This window comes from Bubalus bubalis, chromosome X, assembly GCF_019923935.1.
Source record: "Bubalus bubalis isolate 160015118507 breed Murrah chromosome X, NDDB_SH_1, whole genome shotgun sequence".
Lineage (NCBI taxonomy): Eukaryota > Metazoa > Chordata > Mammalia > Artiodactyla > Bovidae > Bubalus > Bubalus bubalis.
In genome coordinates, this window is record NC_059181.1 from 63,858,225 (window position 1) to 63,881,218 (window position 22,994).

The 22,994-nt window shown below is 46.2% G+C and overlaps 1 pseudogene; it reads left to right on the forward strand.

Annotated features, from left to right (window-relative positions):
* Positions 1-12,196: 12,196 nt before the first annotated feature.
* LOC102405864 lies at positions 12,197-15,932 on the forward strand (annotated as a pseudogene).
* The last annotated feature ends 7,062 nt before the right edge of the window (positions 15,933-22,994 follow it).

Consider the following 22,994-nt stretch of genomic DNA (forward strand, 5'->3'; position numbering starts at 1 on the left):
TTTGTATAGAAACACAAAAGACCCTGAATAGCCAAAACAATCTTTAGAAAGGTTCAGAACAAAACTGGAGGTACCAAGCTCCTTGGTTTCAAACTGTACTATAAAGCTACAGTAATCAAAGCAGTATAGTACTGGAACAAGAACAGAATAGAGTCCAGAAATGAATGCACTCTTATTTGGTCAATTAGTCTATGGCAAGTGAGGCAAGAATATACAGTGGAGACAAGACTGCTACTTCAATAAATGTTGTTGGGAAAATTTGACAGCTACATGTAAAAGAATCATATTAGAGTACTTTCTCACACCATATAAAAATAAACTCAAAATGGGTTAAATACATAAATGTAATACCTGAAATCATAAAAATTCTAGAAGAAAATATAGGTAGTATGCTCTTTGACATTGGTCCTAGTAATATTGTTTTTCACTATGTCTCCTTAGGCAAGGGAAACAAAAGTAAAAATAAACAAGTAGGGCTACATCAAACTAAAACTCTTTTGTACAGTGAACCAAGCTATCCACAAAACTAAAAGGTTGCCTAATGAATGGAAGAAAATATTTGCAAATGATATATCTGACAATGGGTTAATATCTAAAATATACAAAGAACTCATATACCTCAAAATAAAAGAGGAAAAAAAACAACCCTACTGAAAAATGGGCATAGGACCTGGACAGACATTTTTCGGGTGGCCAACAGGCGAATGAAAATATGGTCATCATCACTAATCATCAGGGAAATGCAAATGAAAACCACAGTGCAATATCTCCTCACACCTGTCACAATGACTATTATAAAAAATACAAGAAACAAGTATTGGCAAGGATGTGGAGAAAAAAGAACCCTCATGTGCTGTTGCTTAGAATGTAAATTCAGGCAGCCACTATGAAAAACAGTGTGGAGGCTTCTTTAAAAATTAAAAATAGAATTACTATATGATCCAGAAGTTCCAGTCCAAGCTATTTATCCAAAAAAACAAAAATACTAATTAAAAAATACATATCAACCCTTATGTTCATGGTAACATCATTTAAAACAGCCAAGATATTGAAACAACTTAAATGCCCATCTATGGATGAATGGATAAAGAAGAGTGGTATATACCTATGACAGAATAGTACTCAGCCATAAAAAATAATCACATTCTGCCATTTGTGACAACATGGATTGACTTGGAGGGTTTTATGTTAAGTGAAATAAATAAGACAGAGAAAGAAAAATAGCATATGATTTCACTCATATGTGGAATCTAAAAACAAGTGAAGAAATACAACAAAAGAGAGCTATTTACACAGAAAACAAACAAATGGTTTCCAGAAGAGAGAGGAGTAAGGGATGAAAGAAATAGATGAGGAAGATAAAGGGAACCAAATATGGGCACAATAAAGGACAAAAACAGCAAGGACCTAACAGAAGTAGAAGAGACTAAGAAGAGGTAAACTATACAAAAAAAAAGTCTAAATTACCCCAATAACCACGATGGTGGGATTATTCACCTAGAGCCAGACATCCTGGAGTGTAAAGTCACGTAGGCCTTTGGAAGCAATACTACAAACAAAGCTAGTGGAGGTGATGGAATTCCACCCGAACTATTTCAAATCCTAAAAGATAATGCTGTTAAAGTTCTGCACTCAATATGCCAGCAAATTTGGAAAACTCAGCAATTGCCACAGAACTGGAAAAGGTCAGTTTTCATTCCAGTCTCAAAGAAGGGCAATGCCAAAGAATGTTCAAACTACAGTACAATTGCGCTCATTTCACATGCTAGCAAAGTAATGCTCAAAATCCCACAAGCTAGGCTTCAACAGCACATGAACCAAGAACTTCCAGATGTACAAGCTAGATTTAGAAAAGGTAGAGGAACAAGAGATCAAATTGCCAACATCCGTTGGATTGTAGAGAAAGCAAGAGAATTCCAGAAAAACATCTACTTCTACATCAATGACAACGTTAAAGCCTTCGACTGTGTAGATCACAAAAAATCTGTAGAAAATACTTAAAGAGATGGGAATACCAGACCCACATTATCTGCCTCCTAAGAAGCCTGTATGCAGGTCAAGAAGCAACAGTTAGAACTGGGGAACAACAGAGTGTCTCGAATTGGGAAAGGATTTTGTCAAGGCTATATATTGTCACCCTGCTTATTTAACTTACATGCAGACTGCATCATGCAGAATGCAGGGCTGGATGAATCATAAGCTGGAATCAAGATTGCTGGGAGAAATACCAAGAATGTCAGATATGCAGATGATATCACCCCAATGGCAGAAAGCGAGGAGGAAATAAAGAGCCTCTTGATGAAGGTGAAAGAGGAGAGTTAAAAAGCTGGCTTAAAACTCAGTATTCAAAAAGATCATGGCATCCAGTCCCATCACTTCATGCCAAATAGATGGGGAAAAAAATGGAAACAGTGGCAGATTTTCTTTCCTTGCACTTCAAAATCACTGTAGATGGTGACTGCCACCATGAAATTAAAAGATGATATCTCCTTGGAAGAAAGGCTATGACAAACCTAGACAGTGTATTAAAAAGCAGAGATATCACTTTGCCAACAAAGATCTGCATAGTCAAAGCTATGGTTTTTCCAGTTGTCATGTATGGATGTGAGAGTTGTTCCATGAAGGTTGAGTACTGAAGAATTGATGCTTACAAACTATGGTGCTGGAGAAGAGTCTTGAGAGTCCCTTGGACATCAAGGAGATCAAACCAGTCAATCCTAAAGGAAATCAACCCTGAATATTCATTGGACGGACTGATGCTGAAGCTGAAGCTCCAGTACTTTGGCCACCTGATGCAAAAAGCCGAGTCATTGGAAAAGAGGAGCCACAGGAAAAAAGAGCAGGAGGAGAAGGGGGCGACAGAGAATGAGATGGTCAGATGGCATCATTGACTTAATAGACATGAGTTTGAGCAAATTTGGGGAGACAGTGAAGGACAGGGAAGCCTGGTGTGCTGCATTCCATGGGTCCTCAAAGAGTCAGAAACGACTTAGCCACTAAACAAGAACAAGAGGTACAAACTTCCAGTTACTAAGTAAATGAATCATGGGTATGAAATGCACAGTGTAGGGAATATAGTCAATAAATATATATCTTTGTATTGTGACAGATGGTAGACTTATTGTGGCGATCATTTTGAAATGTATAGAAACACTGAATCACTGTATTGCACACCAGAAACTAACATAGTGCTGTTGGTCTAATATACCTCAAACACAAACAAATTCATAGAAAAAGATCAGATTTGTGGCTATCAGAGGCAAGGGTGGGAACAGAGGGGATGGGATAAATGCAGTCAACACTTACCAACTTCCAGTTATAAGATTAATAAGTACTAGGGATGTAATCGGAGAAGGCAATGGCACCCCACTCCAGTACTCTTGCCTGGAAAATCCCATGGATGGAGGCGCCTGGTAGGCTGCAGTCCATGGGGTCGCTAAGAGTCGGACACGACTGAGTGACTTCACTTTCACTTTTCACTTTCATGCATTGGAGGAGGAAATGGCAACTCACTCCAGTGTTTTTGCCTGGAGAATCCCAGGGAGGGCGGGGCCTGGTGGGCTGCCCTCTATGGGGTCGCACAGAGTCGGACACGACTGAAGCGACTTAGCAGCAGCAGTAGCAGCAGCAGCAGGGATGCAATATACAACATGATTAATACAGTTATATATTGTATTATAACGACTTTATATATGAGAGTTAAGAAGTAAATCCTTAGTGTTTTCCTCAAAAGAAAAAATTTGTTTTCTATTTCTTTTATTTTGTATCTATATGACATGATGAATGTTCACTAAACTTATTATACTATAGTAATCATTACAGGATGTATGTAAATAAATCTTATGATTAATATACCTTAAACTTATATAATGCTGTATGTCAATTATATCTCAATAAAACTGAAAGAAAAAATAAAGGAAAAATGGATCATATTTTTAAGTGTAGAACATAAAGCTATAATATTTTTAGAAGAAAACAGAAAATTTCATGACTTGTGTACACATGAAGAATTCTTAGACATTACACCAAAAGCATGAACAATAAGAAATTGTAAGGGGGACTTCCCTGGCGGTCCAGTGGTTAAGATTTTGCCTTCCAATGCAGGGGGTGTGGGTTCAATCTCTGGTTGTGGAGCTAAGATTCCTCATTCCTCATGGCCAAAAAAACAAAAACAAAAAGCATTATTGTAACAAATTCAATAAAGACTTTAAAAATGGTCCACATCAATAAATAAGTAAAATTTAAAAGAGAAATCATAAGGAAAAAAGGTGCTACATTTTATCTTATCATAATTTAAAACGTTTATTCTGAGAAAGCTTATTAAGATAATGAAAAGACGAACAGATATTCACAATGAAGTATTTGTAAATTACACATCCAACTAAGATCCAAAACACACAGCATATATGAAGAACCCTCAAAACTCAACAATAAGAAAATTAACAGCTAAATTAAAAAGCAAGCAAAGGACCAAACAGACAATGCACCGAAGAGGACATAAGAATGGCAAATAAACACAAAAAACACACAAAATAATGTTTAAAATCATTAGCTGTTGCTGCTGCTGCTGCTACTAAGTCGCTTCAGTCGTGTCCGACTCTTGTGCGACCCCATAGACAGCAGCCCACCAAGCTCCCCCATCCCTGGGATTCTCCAGGCAAGAACACTGGAGTGGGTTGCCATTTCCTTCTCCAATGCATGAAAGTGAAAAGTGAAAGTGAAGTCGCTTAGTCGTGTCCGACTCCCAGCGACCCCATAACTGTAGCCTACCAGGCTCCTCCATCCATGGATTTTCCAGGCAAGAGTACTGGAGTGCGGTACCATTGCCTTCTCTGCATTAGCTGTTAGGAAACTGCAAATTAAAACCACAATCAGATACCACTACATACTATTAGAATAGCTGTAGTTTAAAAAAACAAAACAAAACAAAACAAAAACCTGACAATATCAAAGTGCTGGAGAGAATCTGAAGCAAATGGAATGTTCATATATTGATGGAGGGAATGCAGAATAGTACAGTTACTCTGGAAGACATTTTGCCAATTTCTTTAAAAGGTAAATATACACTTGGTTTCCCCAAGTGGCTCAGTAGTAAAGAATCTGCCTGCCAATGCAGGAGATGCCAGAGACACAAGGTTCAATCCCTGGATTGGGAAGATCCCCTGGAGGAGGAAATGGCAACCCATTCCAGTATTCTTGTCAGGATGATCCCATGAACAGAGGAGCCTGGCAAACAGTCCATGGGGTCACAAAGAGTGAGATGTGACTGAGCGACTAAGCACACACACTTAGTACATGGGGCATCAGTCCCCTCCTGGGTACTTGCCCTAGAGAAATGAAAACTTAGGTTTACAAAAACACCTGTGCATGAATGTTCATGCCAATCTTATTCATAATCTCTAAAAACTGAAAGCAGCCAAGGTATCTTCCAACAGATGAATGGATTAAACAGCCTCTGGTACATCCATGAAGAGGATAGAGTTGATATATCCACAGACTGGATGAATCACAAATGCATTATGCTAAATGAAAGAGACCCATCTCAAAATGTATGATTATGTTTGTTTAACATTATGGACAAGGTAAAACTATAAGGACAGGGAATAGATAACTGATTATCAGAGGTCTGGGATGGAGGGCATGGATTGAATACAAAGGGCAGAAGAGGGATTTTGGGGGGATGATAAAACTCTTTTATACCCTGATTAGTGTGATAGTTACAAAAATTTATTCATGTGTTAAAATTCATGGTGCTGAAAACAAAAAAAAATGTAATTTCACTATAATAATTTCAAGGATATTATTTAAAATGTTAATGAGTCACATATAGAGAATTAGGAAACAAAATAGCATTCAAAATAACACCACCCATCTCAAAAGTGACACGAGGGAAGTTACAAACCTTTAGATCAATGCCTTTAAAAAATCTTGGTGAAATTTTCAGCCTGAAATTATAAAACAAGCTGTCAAATAAGTGTAAAGCAAAGACAAACTCTGCTCATGCAAAATCTCAAAAGAAATCATTTCCCATGTACCTTTTCTCAGGAAGCTCCTGGAGGCTATGTCCCATCAAAAACATTGTAGTAGCAGAAAAAAAGGAGGGGGCAGTTCCAGTAAACAGAATATCTCATTTGCTACTGCTGCTAAGTCGCTTCAGTCATGTCCATCTCTCTACGACCCCATAGATGGCAGCCCACCAGGCTCCCCCGTCCCTGGGATTCTCCAGGCAAGAACACTGGAGTGGGTTGCCATTTCCTCCTCCAAGGCATGAAAGTGAAAAGTGAAAGTGAAGTCGCTCAGTCGTGTCCAGCTCTTAGCAACCCCATGGACTGCAGCCTACCAGGCTCCTCCATCCATGGGATTTTCCAGGCAAGAGTATTGGAGTGGGATGCCATTGCCTTCTCTGAATATCTCACTTAGGGCCTAGGCAAAGGAATGTTCTAGATCAATGCAGCACCCTTAGCAATGATTAACTTTGGAATACCAATTAACAAAATGATCTCCAAGACCAAAGGAGTGAATATGTGAAGATTTGGAAAATACCACTGATAAGCCTATGACAGAAATATTAAGTTCCTTTAGGGCAGAAACTTACTGTGTCTTGTTCACTGCTGTGGTCTGAGGTCTTGGAAGAGTACCTGGCACATGGAAAGCATTCAGTAAAGATTTATTAAGTGAAAAAGAAAAGGGAGGAAGAGTGAATGGGAGTAGAGGAACTTGATGCAGTGAGTATACACAGCTCTTTTCAAGAAGTTTTCTATAAAGCTGATCTTAGAAACGTGGGATAGCTGAAAGAAAAATGGGATAAGAAAAGAGTTTTTAATTTAGGAGAAATGACATGACTATATGCTGATAGAAATGATCTTCAAAAGAGGAAAACATTTAGGTGGAAGGAAGAAAGATTTCTTCCGATTACCCTATAGTCTCAGGGAAATGGGAAACAAGGCCATTAAGTGACAGTGAAGATACTCCCCAGTATCTTCAACATCTCTAGATGTTCCTCTTACCTTCTTTCTTCTAACAGAAAGCTGGCTGGTCTCTAAGATATTCACTTTCCTTGAAGCTTTTGAAAGTGGTACTGTCATCTCACACACCTCCACCAATATAGAGCTAATACTTCTGTAGGATTTAGATCCTTTTTAAGTTATTGAGATTAGTTTCATTGCCTTCAATATATTCTATCTTGGAGAATGATCTATGTGAAATTGAAAAGAATGTGCATTCCACTATTGTTGAATGAAATGTTTTATAGATGCCAGTTATCTTGAGTTAATAGGGAATGCAGTTCAAGTCTCCTTGGTAATCTTCTATCAATTAGTTAGAGTAGAATATTAAAGGCTCCAGATATAATTGTTGAATGTCCTAGTTCTCACTTGAATTCTGTCAAGTTTTGTTACGTGTATTTTGAGGCTCTGTTGCTATGTGCATAAAGCTTAAAATTGTTATGTTTCCCTAATCAAGGGATCCTTTTATCACTATAAAGTGTTCAATGATGTCTCTAGTAACATTTTCTGCCTGAAAAGTCTGCTTTCTCTGAAATTGTTATGGATACAACAGGAGTCTTTGAATGCTTAATTCTAGTATATTTTTTCTACCCTTTTATTCTGAAAAGATTATGTCATTAATTTGAAAGTATACCCACTATCAAGAGAATAAGCTTGAACCTGGTTTTTACATCAAGTGGACAATTATTGCCTTTTGATTTGCGTGTTTAATAAATTCATAATATAGATAGATTTATGTGTTTTGCTATAAGTTTTATACATTTTTCATGTCTTTTTGTTCCTCTAATCCTCTATCACTACAATCATTTGAGTTAAATAGATATGTTCCAGTGCCACTTGGTTCCCCTGTTCCAGAGCTTACCAGCTGAGGTCTCAGAGCTTGCAGGTGGCCCTTCCCTCTCTAGCAAGAGCTAGCACGTGCCCTGTGCTGGTAGATGCTACAGAGTCTGCTCGCCCACAAAGCAACAGATGCCTCTCCCAGGGAAACCCCCCATCTCTTCTCCATAAATGCACTGGGGATTTGCTGAGCCCGATAAGAGGAAAAAGAAATGATACACCAAGGGATTTGCAATAAATAGCTAGCCTGTCCTGGCAGGAGCAGGACAATATCCCTGGGACAGGATTTTGAGGGTGCTGGATCAAGGGGACTGGAATATAAGATCGGATAAGCAAGTTTTACTGAGTGGAGATGCTCTATCACACCATGGGATTTAACACACTGGCAAGGAGTCCAGGAGATGGAGGAAATTCACTGCCAGACTGGTCCTTTGAAGCTTTGAGAAAGTGATGGCCCATAAGGAGAGAAGTGGAAATGCCGCCTTGGACTGGCAGATGGCAGAGGAAGGAACAAAAAGGTTGAGTGATGCAGACATGCTAGAATGGATAGGAAAGGTGAGGCCAGTCATGTGGCCTGATGGTTATGTCCCACTGTAGGGCTGAGAGGGCTCATCACTCACCAAAGCCATCAGGAGCATTCTAGTGAGAGGGGCCCCAGCATCACTAAGAAGTTTGGTGGTTGTGCCCTTCTGCAGGCCAGTCCTGATGATGGAAGAAAAGTGGTCCTGCCCTGGGCTCATTACCACCCATGGGAACCAAGGAACTCTGATGTAATAGAGGGCAGCTCTTAATCAAGACATGCCAGCGGAACACATTTCCAGTAATGACCAGCAAGGTGAGAGGGGCAGTCAAGCGTGCCTGCTTGACCGGGATAAAGCTCAGAAGATGGCTCAGACAGCATGGCTCCATATGGGTAACTACAGCCAGATATAGGCAAGAATGCAAGAGAAGGAGGGCAGTTGTCCCACTAAAAAGCCATGATCTCTTGCTCAGTTACTGGTCCTGAGCCAACTTAGAGACTGGCCCCACTGAAGAGGTGGATGAGTCCTGAGGAGGAAGGATCCAGAAGCAAGGCAGTGGGTTACATCCTTTCCTAAAGAGAATGACTGCCATTTCTCAGGTGATGGTACACTGAGGCTGGAAAAATATCCAAACACTTCTACTACTACTGAACACAGGATATGAGCTGACATTGATCCCAGAGGCCCAAAGTGTCATGATGGCGCCCCTTTAGAATGTGGCTTATGAGGTGCTGGCATTAAAAGGAGTTGGGAAATAGAGACTAGATCACAGTGAGCTGACTGGGTCCCTGGACTGACACAGTGGTCATTTCTCCAGTGCCCAAGGCAATAATTCTAAGTGATTTACTTGGCAGTTGGACCAATGAGCCTCACATTGGATCACTGGTTTGTGGGGTATGAGCTATCACCTTATGAAGGCCAAGAGGAACCTCTGACACTGGCTCCCACCCCAGGACAAGAGAGCAAGTCAAAACCAGTATCGGATCCTGGTGAGGATAGAGGGGTAAATTAGAGACCAGGGACATCATTGGAGATGTATGGGATGCAGGGAAAGAGGAGGTAGGAGAGCCACAGGGATGAAGAGGGTGGAGGTGGTGAGAAGAAGTTTTAGCATTCTCTCTATGGGGGAGGGAGGAAGGGAATGGAAATGGTGAGAGGGACAATAGAGGCTTCCACTGGATCCACCAGTAATGTTTCCTAGGGAACTGGTGGATGCAGGAGATTTTGCTTTCTGCTTCCTTATCCATTTGAGCATGTCTGAACCAGCACGCCATGACCTTAAAAGTCCCTGGGAGAAGTGGCAGAGGGTGGTATCCACACACAGGCAGGAACCATGGTGGGAGGGGCATGCTTGAGGAGGAGGATTGAAGATTTACAGTGCGCCCAATCTCCTCTGCTCTGTAACCTTCTCCAGCAGGGCCTGCTTCTCAGGTGCAGACCCAGAGAAATTGGGCCTTTGAGTTAAACAGAAAAGAGGGGTTCAGGCACCCCAGGCTTCTCCAGGAGGTTAGCTAGAGAGGGATGCAGGAGGGAGAGGTGACTGAAGACAGAGGAGTATGAATGGGAAAGAGAGGGAGGAAGGTAGGAGGAAATGGAGGGCTGGTTGTTGGAGTAGGGGTTGGGTGGCAGACAAGGGAAAAATTCTAACACTCCAGGGCCTAAATTCTAACACTCCTTGGCTTTACCAAGGGAAAGACCAGTTCCCAGACATGAGGGAAGCTAGGAATCTCCAGTTTCAGGAAAATCTGAGAGACACCTGGTAATCTACACCCACTGCTACCGGCACTGGTAGGCCTTGGTTGTGCTTCCTTCTGGACATTGAAAACATACCTGTACATACACTTATATGAATTCTGAAATGTTAGATACAGTTGACTGTGTGTGTGTTTCAAGTTACCAGTGTGAATCCAACTCCATAATTCAGCGACTTGCAGCATGCAGTCAGGAGGTTGCTTTTGAAATCTGTGCATGGGGCCTGATGTGTTCCTTTGGACTGCCAGGTTTTAATCCGCTGGATGTGACACCACGTTGCATTCATCCATCTCCATACTGATGGGAATTTGGAGTCTTCCCAGTTTTTCCCATCACAAACATCTTTGTGCGTGTGTTCTTGTGCACTACAGGTAATAGCCATGTCCCTAGAAGATGTACCAGGCAGCAGACTTGCCTGAACATAGAGGAACTAGCGTTTCATTTTTACTTTCATTTTTAAGGTCTTTGGCTCAAAGCGAGGACTCTGGAACCAGACTGCCTGGTTTCAATCCTGCCATTGATCCAGACGAGCCAAATGACCTTGGGCCAGTAGCTAAACCTCTTGTACCTGTTTCCTGTAAGAGGCCAGTAATAGTGGGTACTTAAGTCCTAGGATTGGTGCAAAGATGCATTACTATTTAGCTACAGTGCTTAAAGTAGAAGCACTGTAGAAGAGTAGAAGCACTTTTAAAGGAGTGCCAGGAACAGAGTCCATGCTGTATACCATTGCTTTTCCTGGATTCTGCCAAATTACCCACCTAAATGGCTCTTTTCAACACCACAGTAGGGGCTGGCTCTTAACCTCTCCCACCTCTGAATGGTTAACCTCTTTGAAGATCACAAACCTAGAGTGTGAAAACCGATTTGTGGTTTTAGTTTGCACCTCCAGGAGTGTCAGTGGTGAGCATCTTTTGCAGTGTGTACTGGCCACTGGAATTCCCTCTTCTTTAAATTGCTTCGGAGTGGAGGAGGAGCTGAGGGAGTGCGGCCAAGCCCAGCCTATCCCCAGATCCACCTGCAAATAATGTTTGCTGAGAACACAGGCCCGGGACGATCTGATCACCTATCTAATAGAGCAGTTGAATCAGACCATTTAAGCAGTAAATAGGACACTCTTCGGAGAAGGCAATGGCACCCCACTCCAGTACTCTTGCCTGGAAAATCCCATGGATGGAGGAGCCTGGTAGGCTGCAGTCCATGGAGTCGCTAAGAGTAGGACACAACTGAGCGACTTCACTTTCACTTTTCACTTTCATGCATTGGAGAAGGAAATGGCAACCCACTCCAGTGTTCTTGCCTGGAGAATCCCAGGGATGGGGGAGCCTGGTGGCTGCTGTCTATGGGGTCACACAGGGTCGGACACGACTGAAGTGACAGCAGCAGCAGCAGGACACTCTTTGCTATCTGGCCATTTATGGAGAAAGTACGCCTACCACTGATCACTGATCACTGCCTGTGGGATTCTTTTGCCTGTTCTCCCACTGGGTCGTAAGGCTCGCGGTGGAAGGGAGGATGGCAAATGCTTTCAGCATGTGCTAGGCGCCTAGTGCCTCCGTCCTGACGGTTCATCCTCGCCTCCCAGGAGACCAGCACCCTCAGTACCCTCCTTCCTCCTGCTCCACCCACTTTGTACACAGTCAGGGCTCAGGGTTGTGTCTCTAACCGGAAAGGGGAGGTGGGACAGGAGGAGGTGGGACGAGAGGCTTGACAGAGGTACACCCGCAGCATGACCTTCACCCACCAACTCGCCAACTGCCGGAATGGCTTTTAGGCTTGGCAACAAACCAGAGGAGGCCCTCGACCCCATTGGTTATGCCTCGAGGGGGCGGGCCAACAAGGCGCGTGCTGGTTGGTGGGAACCGGACCAATGAGGAGGCAGTGGCACAGCCGTCCCAGGCATGCTGAAAGCCTCGCGTCATTTGTGGCGACCTCCTGCGTGCAGTGCCTGTGGTGCTTGATGGCGCGTTCCAGACGCTGCCCGCCTCACCTGCCCTGACTGCCACCACCACCACCACCACTGCCACCGGGACCTGGGTGATAAATCGTCCCCGCCCCAGTTCCGGGGGCCACCCAGATCGTGACATGAGCTCCCGGGATGATGAGGTGTCTGTTTGGGGAGCAGGTTTTGGCCCACTGGGCGGGGAGCAGACCAGCGTCCATTAGGCCGGTTCCGCAGCCCCACGGGGACCCAGACCGGGCCCCAAGCCGGGGGCACCGCGAAGCGGCGAGGATGAGGGCGGAGGTGGCTTCCCAGACCCTGAGGGCTTCAAGTCAGAGCAGGAGGTGCTGGAAGCAGGAGGTGCTGGAAGCCGGAGGGCTGGTGCTGTGGGGCTGCAAAGGCTGGCCTGGCTCCTCGGCTGACGACAAGGGGGACGCCCTGGAGCTGGCTGACGAGACAGTGGCGGCCATCCTGCGGTAGCTGAGCGACCTGGACGTGCTGGGCGTCGGCAGATACCCGTCCCCGGAGAGCTACGCTGTTGGTGAAGTGTCCGCCTTGTGGGCCGACCTCAAGGCGGGTCCCGGCGGTAGAGGCGCGGCCGCCCAGAGTAGTGGGGAAGTGGCCCCGGTTGCTGTCTGCCCTCTCCAGGTCAGTGGGCCCAAGGTGGGCCGGGCCTGGGGGAACCCTAAGAGAGGCACTAAGAGTAGGTTGAACGTGGCTGTGGATCACCAGTGGCCCTCCGCGGAAGGCTCGGCTGGGCTGCTGTCTGACCTCGAGTCCTTTGATGAGTTCAGTGAGATAGAGCTAATGAGGGTGAGCATGTATCCCAAAGAAGGAGGCCAGGCCAAGCTCAACAGCCCCGAGGATCCCGAGGACACACCCAGACACTCGAATGTCCAAGGCAGGGAGTATCTCCTTAACGTGCCAGGCACTCTCCTATGCTTGGCTCTGTGAGGACTCACATCGGTTGTGGAAAGGCAGGACAAGCAGGGGCCCAGGAGAAGAAAAAAATCCCTTGGGGGAGCCTCCAAACCTGCCCTGGGGGAACCTTCCCTTCCTGGGGGCAGGGTATCTCAGCCACTCCCCTGGAACCGGCCACCTTCCCCCAAGTCTTTGGCATCCTGCTGCATGGGAGGTCCAAGAGGTATACCTTGGTCCCTTTGGGAACCAAAGAGTCCAAGCACGCGGGCGCTGGGAAGAAATCCTTGGTCAGGCAGGTGGGGCAGGTGGTGTCTGCACTGGTGATGGCAGGAGAAGACAACGACCCAAATAGAGACCCAGTCCCAAAGGGCCAAGTGAGTAGGCCAGGCCCTCCTCTCTCCCCACTATTCCCCCTCCCACCCTTCCCAGGACACACGTCTTCACCCGTGCTCCCTCTCTCCATCCCTCAGGGGTTGCCATTGGGTGCCCCTCCGTCAGTGGGTCATTAGGATGCCAGATTGGGGTCCTTTTACTAGGGACAAATGTTAAGGTAGCTCTTCGGGTGTGCTGAGTTTGGTTCTCCACCCTTGGCCTATTTCCAGCCTCCTCCACGAGGCTGGGACTGGAGTGGAAAGGAGGGCTGGTAGTCGAATTGGGTCAAGGGGACCCGTTAAAAGCTTCATAGAGCTTCAGTGTTTAGACGCAGCACTTTCCTGAATCCTACTTCCTAGCTGTTCCCCAAACCTTCTTTGCAGGGGCCCCGGCTTTCTCAGTGCCACACTGTTGTCCCCATCTCAGCTCTGCCTGCTGGCCTGGGGCTGACTGACGGAGAATGTGCTAAAGAGATCAGCCTTTCAATTCTCTTCCCAAGCCCGTGCCTCAGCCTGGTCCCACATCACATGTGCGTGCGTGCACGCGCGCGCGCGCACACACACACACACACACACACACACACACATCCTTAGTCCAGATCGGTGAGAAACCTTTGTTTTAGCTGCCCACTCACAGGCCATGGCCATCTTGTCCATGGGTGCATCATGGAGAACCAAGCCATGGCGACCTCAACATCAGAGGCCCGCAGGATCCAGGAAACTCAGAGCCCATGGCCCTGAACTGAGGAGAAGTCATGCCCAGAGGGCCTGAACCCTCAGGTGAGTGTCCTGGGTTTTGATATGAGAGCAAGGGACCAGGGGTGAGGGCAGAAACCTCTTTCTCTCTGTCTCTCTCTCTCTGCTGGGGGCTCAGCCTTGCTCCCAGGCAGCTTCTCCCATGGGAAACAGGGTGTCAACAGGCCTGGCCCTGGCCCCATCATCCTCTGTATGGGGTTTGTTTGGCAGAGGTGATTGGTGGCAGTGCCCCAACAGCTACTCCAGGTGTAGACCTGCAGGTTAATAGCCTTTTCTGTGAAGTGCTGTTGGCCCACATTGCTCTGCCAGGTGCTGGCTGTGGCTACAGCTCTGGGAAGCTTGAACCCAGAACCATGGGATTTTCAAACCACAGTGGTGAAAATGCTGCCCCTGGGGAACAGGGGAGTCAGGCCCAGAGAGAAGGTTTCTGCTGCCGGGCAGAGCCGGGGAGACCTGTTGCCAGCAGAGAGAGGTGCTGCCTCACCTTGCGTTAGACCTTGCTTGGCCCTTTCCACCTCACTGGGAGCCTGGGAAGCTGGATTGTGTGTCCTTTCCCTCTCAGGTGACCAGGAACCAACTGACCATTCCCCGAGACTGGAAAGGAAACAGCAGCCACCCGGAAGGCAGGGCTGTCTTCGGGTAATACTTCCTCTGGTTCCTGGAAATGCACACCCAAACCCCATGGTGGGATCTGGGTCCAAGTTCAACGGACATGTGTGAGGGCCCCCCTCCCTCATCCCCATCCCACACCCCATGGAGGGAGCCCACCTCCTTTCCACTGAGGAAAGTCTTTCCCTTGCCAGTCTGGACACCTGGCTTTGGGATGGAGGGCCCGGGGGAGAGAAGAGGAGGAGGAGTGGGGAGGCGAGTGTATACTAACCATTTCTCTTCCTCCTGTGTCTGCTGGCCTAGTGTCTGGTGCTACAGAGAGAAATAGACGACCTTAAGGAGCAACTTGGTATGAGGAACCAGGGACAGAGAGCAGCGGATTCTTAGTGCAGAAGCTGGGTGGGCTGCCGGTGCAGGAGGCCTTGCAGGGATCAGCATTCCTGTGGGGAGGAGAACCTAGCAAGCCTGATCCTGGAGCCTGCTGTGCATGTTCAGCTGGGCGTGTGGACAAGTAGCAAAGTACTGTGTGGGCTCTGAGCACACTCTGCCATCCAGACGAGTCCTAGAGAGCTCCTTCTGACTGGGCTTGTAGAGATGCCTTGTTGATCCTTCCCTTTAACTGATTCTTGGTGTGGCCTCTAAGGGTCTTGTTGGATTGTTTGTTTGCATGGTTTGGGTGTGGCCCCAAGCTTGAGAGCTGCTGGCACATTTTGTTTCCTTTTAGGAAAGGGCTCCACATTTAATTCAGGTGGTGGGGAGTGATCAGGCCCAGAGCTCTTTGCATCAGGGCTAGGAGGGGAGTGGGTTTCAGGTTTCAGGGCCAGGAGGTTCCCCACGGGGACAGGGGGACAGGCTTCTATATCCCCTCTGTCTGGTGCGCCTGCTTATGCCTCTCCCTGTTGCAGCCTCCATGCAGTACCTGGCTGACAAGTTCCAGGTCCTTTGAAGTGAGTGTTACACACACCATACCCCTTCCTACAGTCCTGGCTGTTGAGCAGGGCTGTGGGCTGGCCCTGGCTTGAGTCTGTTCCCTGACTGCTGTTTCACAGGTTGAGCCCAGCATCTTCCTGCAAGAGGAGCAGCTGTTACTTCGGGGCCGGCGAGCTGTGGCCAAACTTGTTGCCTCCTGTTCTGCCTCCACCAGGGCATCCTCTCCCCCTTGCTTTGCCCCCTCTCTGCCCCAGTTTCACAGCAGTTTTTGATTAAAGGACTTCTCGTGTTCTGTCCTCTCTCTGGGGGGTAGGGGTTGGGGGAGTGGGGCGAGGCCTGGGGAGCTGATGTGGGGAGCTGCCCCACATCAGAGCCTGTTCAAGAACAGTACCTCTGCCATCCTGTGGTGGGGACTCTGGGTCAGCCTCTACTACCATCCAGGCCATCAGGCCAGTGGAGTGCCCCCAGTCTGTGTTCTGTGTGGGCTCTCTCTGGCCATGTTGCCACATCCTCCCTTTCCCCTGAAGGTCCTCTTACAGTTCTCAAAACACCCTCCTCTGGGATTTGGCGGTTCCCATTCACCACTGCCGTTCTGCCTCCCCATCAGAAGGAACTCATGACCACTTCACAGAGCTCCAATCCATCCCCTTTCTCTCACTGTTCTCATTGTCCTGCTTGCCCTGACCACTCTGCTTTCCTGTCAGAGCACCCTCGATCCCTCCCCTGACTTGCCATTGGTGACCTTGCCTGCACGTGTACTTCAGCAGGTGAAAACAGGCACAGGTGTGCTCATCTTCCCCCTTCCCAGGCCCTGCCCTCTCAATGGAGTCCCTACCCCGCCCCCCTTCCCCAGTGCCACCTTGCATGCAGGAACCTGCACACTGTCCTCCTCTCCTCTTTAGCCCTCACCCCTGAGGCTCAGGCACCAATACTTTCGCTTCTCCTTCCTTGGGTTCAGCAAAGGGCTTGAGGATAGAGCCTGGACCCAGTGAGCTGGGGAGCAAGAGGGATGGTACAGGGAACACAGGAGGAAAGTTCAGGGTAGCCGCTGAGATGGAGGTCAGGAGAGGCGTCTGATGCCAACCTGGGGCAGAGTGCACCCTGGCAGCTAGAGGTGGATGGTCCAGTCCTTGGAGCTTTCACATCCTCTCTGCCCTAGTCGTCTTGCCAGCCTACCCTCCTCCAGCCTGGTCATCTCTCTACCCTTGAGTGGAAATGGGCCCATCAGGCTCTATGGCAGGTGAGGTTGGTAGGTCTGTGTTCTTACAAGGTCTCCATCAAATACTGTTCCACCAATCCCGTGACAGATTTTCCTGCAAAATTATACTTCCAGGAGTGTCCCAGGTCACTCTCCCAGACTACTTGTTAGGGCACACATGATTGAGTCTGAAATCCATGTTCAGTTTCTGCCTCACTGGGATTTGGGGAGCACTTCCTTCTCTCAGCCAGGACCCCAGGGCTGTGCCAGCCTGAGACTCAGAGGGAAACATTTGGTTTGAGTGAAGTGAGGGTAAGTTCTGCCTGACTCCCTAAAGGCCAGTGTTTTATTACACAATAAGTGGTATGATGGTAGGTAGCACATTCAAAGTTGGTGCCTGGGCATGTGTGTGTGAATAAGTCATCAGGGATAATAATGCCTCTTGAAGCAGAAAGATGTGATTTGAGGAGTAATGGAAGTAGAGACCGGTTCAGATGCTGTAAGGCATTGAGCTGAAGCAAGGGTTGGATCTCCTTTATTCAAGGGGTGTTGTCACATTCCCAAAACATAGGAGGGGGTGGTGCATGAGTCACCAAACCACAGGACAGGGTGTTGGAACTCCCAAAATGTTGGATTCGCTGGAGGAGCCTCTGGATCCTACCTTGCCATTCTATGTTATAAGCCAACTGCTGAGCGTGTGGATGAATGAAAATGGGAAGGGTGGCTCCAGAGAGTACCAGAAACATGGATGCTCATCTTAGAAACAGGAGACCACCCAACATAAGTTACTTGTGGGGAGTTAGGGGTGACTGCAGCTGAACAATGGGGAGCACTTGGGTCTGCCCTTCCCTCATATTCTCCCCTTGAGTTCCTTCTGGGGCTCATGGCATGAGGTCAGGTGGACAGAGCACAAGGGTTGGGACAGCCACAGACCTCAGGGTCAGAAAAGAACATTCATGGGAATTAATCCTCCCATACAGACCCCTTCCTGGAGCAGGTGGGCTTGATGACTTAGTTTACAGCTGATCCAGTGGTTATTGCCTGGTGGTGTAGCACATCTCGCTGTTGTTCGAGTGAGTAAATTTGGCAGAGACCTTCCAGCTGAGGTTTCTGCCCACTGACACATGTAGGTAAGTTGTACCTGGGAAGAAGCCAGCACCAGTATTCAGTACCACCCTCAGGCAGAGAGGGGCCTGGGACTGTGGTCACCAGGGTGAGGAAGTGGAGAAGCTTATGGAAGGGGAGGTGGGAGGGCATGAGCACAACATTTCATTCACTTTTTACCAGGCTCCCTTCCCTCCTCTGAGCACACAGTTCAGACCAAGAACCTCACTATAATGTTGCTGGAAACATATACATCACAGGCCGTGGCTCAGCCCCAAGCCATCCACTTCCAGCGGGAAATCTGTGGCAGGGCCTGAGGCATAGGCTAAAGAAATACATCTGTGCCCCAGAGGGTAGGAGGAAGGCCGAAGCCCAGCCTCATTCAGTGCACCCCTGTCGCCTTTCCCCCTCATGCCGGTTCTCCAGCCTGGGAGACAGTGGCAGCTGCTTTGGAGAGCCCTAGGCCCCATCCTGCCTGGTTCTGCTGCCTGTCTAACTCCAGGGAAGATGCTTCCTCCCCATCACACTCATCCCCATGTCTACCAGCCCCAGCCCCAGGTCTACCGCTCTCTCTCTGGACTCTTGAGGGAGACTGGCACAAACAAGGTAGAGTAGGTGAGCCCTGAAGAAGGAGCTGCATGTGGTGGGCACAGTAATCATGCCCAAAGACGAACAAGTCCTAATCTCTGCAGTTGACTTATATGTTCCTTTGCATGATAACAGTGGGTTATGCTTGCAGATGCAATAAAGGCTGCCACTCAGCCGACTTAAGGTGGGGCAACTTTCTCCTGCATTGGCCACATCCAGCTGGGCACTTTGGGACTGCCAGGTTTTCCACCTTGACTATCCCTGGGTAACTATCCCAGTCCCTGGACTGTCCCAGTGTTTGAATGACTGTGGTGTGCTTGGTGCCCTTGTGCTTGTGCAATATTGAAGGCCTGATAAGTACTTCTCAGATGCAGATGGAGAACAGGCCTGTAGTTTTGAACCTCACTTCTGTTCCAAGCCAATCATTTCTTTCTCCCTAGTCCTCTTGAGGTATCTGCCAACCTGACTTTTACAATGATGACTCACTTTTAAGAAATGATTTACTATTGCTATTTCATAAAATAACCCTTCCAAACATAAAAGACTAACTACATTGAATTAAATATGAATTAAACAAACTATATATATCCACAAAATCCCATGGATGGAGGAGCCTGGTAGGCTGCAGTCCATGGGGTCGCTAAGTGTCAGAAAGGACTGAGCAGCTTCACTTTCACTTTTCACTTACATGCATTGGAGAAGGAAATGGCAACCAACTCCAGTACTCTTGCCTGGAGAATCCCAGGGACAGGGGAGCGTGGTGGGCTGTTGTCTATGGGGTCGCACAGAGTCGGACACGACTGAAGCGACTTAGCAACAGCAGCAGCAGCATACATATACATGTTGTGGAGAGTGTCAGCCCTCAGTATGACAATTATGAACCAATCATCCCATGTAACTATACTCAGGTAACTATACTCAGATGTACATTGCACATCCAGAAGTCACCTATGTGTTCTTTTCTCTGAGGAACCCCAATGGATAAATCAACATACTGCCTGATTCCATTTACTTCACATTCTTGAGGAGGCCAAACTACAGAGCCAGAAAACAGATTGGGGGTTGCCAGGGTCTTGGGGTTGAGATTACGTGTTAAACTACCAAAGAGCATGAAACAATTTTGTAGCTGATAAAAATATTTTTTATGTAGATTGTAGTGGTGGTTCCATAATAGAATGTTTGTAGGCACTTAGAGTTTGTATGTAAATTAATTTCAATAAACCCATATTATTTAATAAATTGTAGAAAGTACATTATGAGATCACAATCAGAGAAGAAAAAGAAACAAAGGGAATCCAAAATGGAAAAGAAAAATTAAAAGTCACTGTTTGCAGATGACATGTCATTATACATTGGAAGTCCTAAGGATGCCACCTGAAATCTACCAGAATTCATAAATCAATTCAGTAAAGTTGCAGAGTACAAAATTATTATATAGAAATGTTACATTTCTATCCTGTTCATGGAGTCCAATCCCAAAGAAGGGTAATGCCAAAGAACGTTCAAACTACCACACAATTGTGCTCATTTCACACACTAGTAAGTGAAAGTGAAAGTATTAGTTGCTCAGTCGTGTGTGACTCTTGGCAACCCCATGGACTGTAACCCACCAGGCTCCTCTGTTTATGGGTTTCTCCAGGCAAGAATACTAGAGTGAGAAGCCATTCCCCTTCTCCAGGGGATCTTCCTGACCCAGGGCCCAGAACTCAGGTTTCCTACCTTGCTGTCAGATTCTCTATCATCTGAGCCACCAAGGAAGACCCTGGTGCTAGTAAGGTGAAGCTCAATGTCCTTCAAGCTAGGCTTCAGCTGTACATGAACCAAGAACTTCCAGATGTACAAACTGGGTTTAGAAAAGGCAGAGGAACCACAGATCAGATTGTCAACATTTGTGGGATCACTTAGAAAGCAAGGGAGTTCCAGAAAAACATCTACTTCTTCTTCAATGACTATGCTAAAGCCTTTAACTGTGATCATAATGAACTGTGGAAAATTCTTAAAGAGATGCCACTTTACCTGTCTCCTGAGAAACGTGTATGTGGGTCAAGAAGCAACAGTTAGAACCAAACATGGAATAATGGACTGGCTCAAAATTGAGAAAGGAGTATGTCAAGGCTGTACACTGTCACCCTGATTAAATAATCAGTACATCATGTGAAATGCTGGGCTGGATGAATCACAGGCTGAAATCAAGATTGCCAGGAGAAATAGCAGTAACCTCAGATAGGTGGATGATACCACTCCAATGGCAGAAAACTACTAGAGCCTCTTGATGAAGTTGATAGAAGAGAGTGAAAAAGTTGGCTTAAAATACTTCAAAAAATGAAGTTCATGGCATCCGGTCCCATCACTTCATGCCAAATTGATGGGGGAAACAATGGAAACAGTGACAGACTTTATTTTCTTGGGCTCCAAAATCACTGCAGATGGTGACTGCAGCCATGAAATTAAAAGACACTTGTTCCTTGGAAGAAAAGCTATGACCAACCTAGACAGCGTATTAAAAAGCAGAGACATTACTTTGCCGACAAAGGTCCATCTAGTCAAAGATATTGTTTTCCAGTAGTCAAGTATGGATGTGAGAGTTGGACTATAAAAAAGCTGAGCCCTGAAGAATTGATGCTTTTGAACTGTGGTGTTGCAGAAGACTCTTGAGAGTCCCTTGGACTGCAAGGAGATCCAACCAGTCCATCCTAAAGTAAATTGGTCCTGAATGTTCATTGGAAGGACTGATGCTGAGGCTGAAATTCCAATAATTTGACCACCTGATGCAAAGAATTAACTCATTGGCAAAGACCCTGATGCTGGGAAAGATTGAAGTCAGGAGGAGAAGGGGATGACAGAGGATGAGATGATTGGATGGCATCACTGACTCGATGATGACATGAGTTTGAGCAAGCTCCAGGAATTGGTGATGGACAGGGAAGCCTGGTGTGCTGTAGTCCATGGGGTTGCAAAGAGTTGGACACGACTGAGTGGCTGAACTGAACTGAAAATGCAACATTCCGAAAACGAAGATCATGGCATCTTGTCCCATCACTTCATGGCAAATCAAAGGGGGAAAAGTGAAACCAGTAGCAAATTTTATTTTCTTGGGCTCCAAAATCTCTGTGGACAATGATTGGCACCATGAAATTAAAAGAGGCTTGCATCTTGGAAAGAAAGCTCTGACAAACCTATAGACAGCCTATTATAAAACACCACTTTGCCAACAAAGGTCTGTATAGGCAAAGCTATGGTTTTTCCAGTAGTCATGTACAGATGTGAGAGCTGGAACATAAAGAAGGCTGAGTGCCGAAGAATTGATGCTTTTGAACTGTGGCACTGGAGAACTTAAGAGTCCCTTGGACGGCAATGAGATCATACCAGTCAAACCTTAAGGAAATCAACCCTGAATATTCATTGGAAGGACTGATGCTGAAGTTCCAATACTTAGGTCACCTGATGCAAAGAGCAGACTCATTGGAAAAGACCCTGATGCTGAGAAAGACTGAGGCCAAAAGGAGAAGGGAGTGGCAGAGGTAGAGATGATTAGGTAGCATTACTGACTCAATGGACATGAATAGGAGCAAACTCTGGGAGATTGTGAAGGACAAAGGAGCCTGCATGCTGCAGTCCATGGAGTCGCAGTCCACTTAATGACTGAACAGCAACAACATAAAACATTGTTATACACTAAGAATGAAATACCAGAAAGAGAAATTAGGGAATCAATTTCATTTAGCATTGCATCAAATAGAATAAAATACCAGTATTCTTGCCTGGAGAATCCCATAGGAAGAGGAGCCTGGCGGGCTACAGTCCATAGGGTCAAAAAGAGTCAGAGATAACTGAAGCAACTTAGCACAGGAGGCGAAAGACCTGTACTCCAAAAACTGTAAGACTCTGTTGAAAGAAGTTGAACGTGACACAAGCATATGGAAAGATAAACCATGTCCTTGGATTGGAAGAATCAGTATTGTAAAATGTCCATGGTACCCAAGGCAAGCTACAGATTCAATGCAATCCCTATCAAATTACCAATGGCATTTTTCACACAACTGAAACAAATAATTTTCAAATTCATATGGAGACACAAACAACCCTGAATTGTGGAAACAATCTTGAGAAAGAAGAATGTAGTTGTAGGAATTATGTTCCCTGACCTCAGACTGCTACAAAGATACAGTAATCAAAACATCATGGTACCGACACAAAAAGAAACACATAGACCAATGCTACAGGGTAGAAGGCTCAGGAATAAAGCCATGCACTTAAGGTCAATTACTCTATGACAAAGGAGGCAAGAATGTACAATGGAGAAAAGAGTCTCTTCAGTAAGTGGTGCTGGGAAAACTGGACAGCTACACGTAAAAGAATAAAACCAGAACATTCTCTAACACCATATAGAAAAATAAACTCAAAATGGATTAAAGACCTAAATGTATGGCAGGATATTATAAAACCAAGAGGAAAACATAGGAA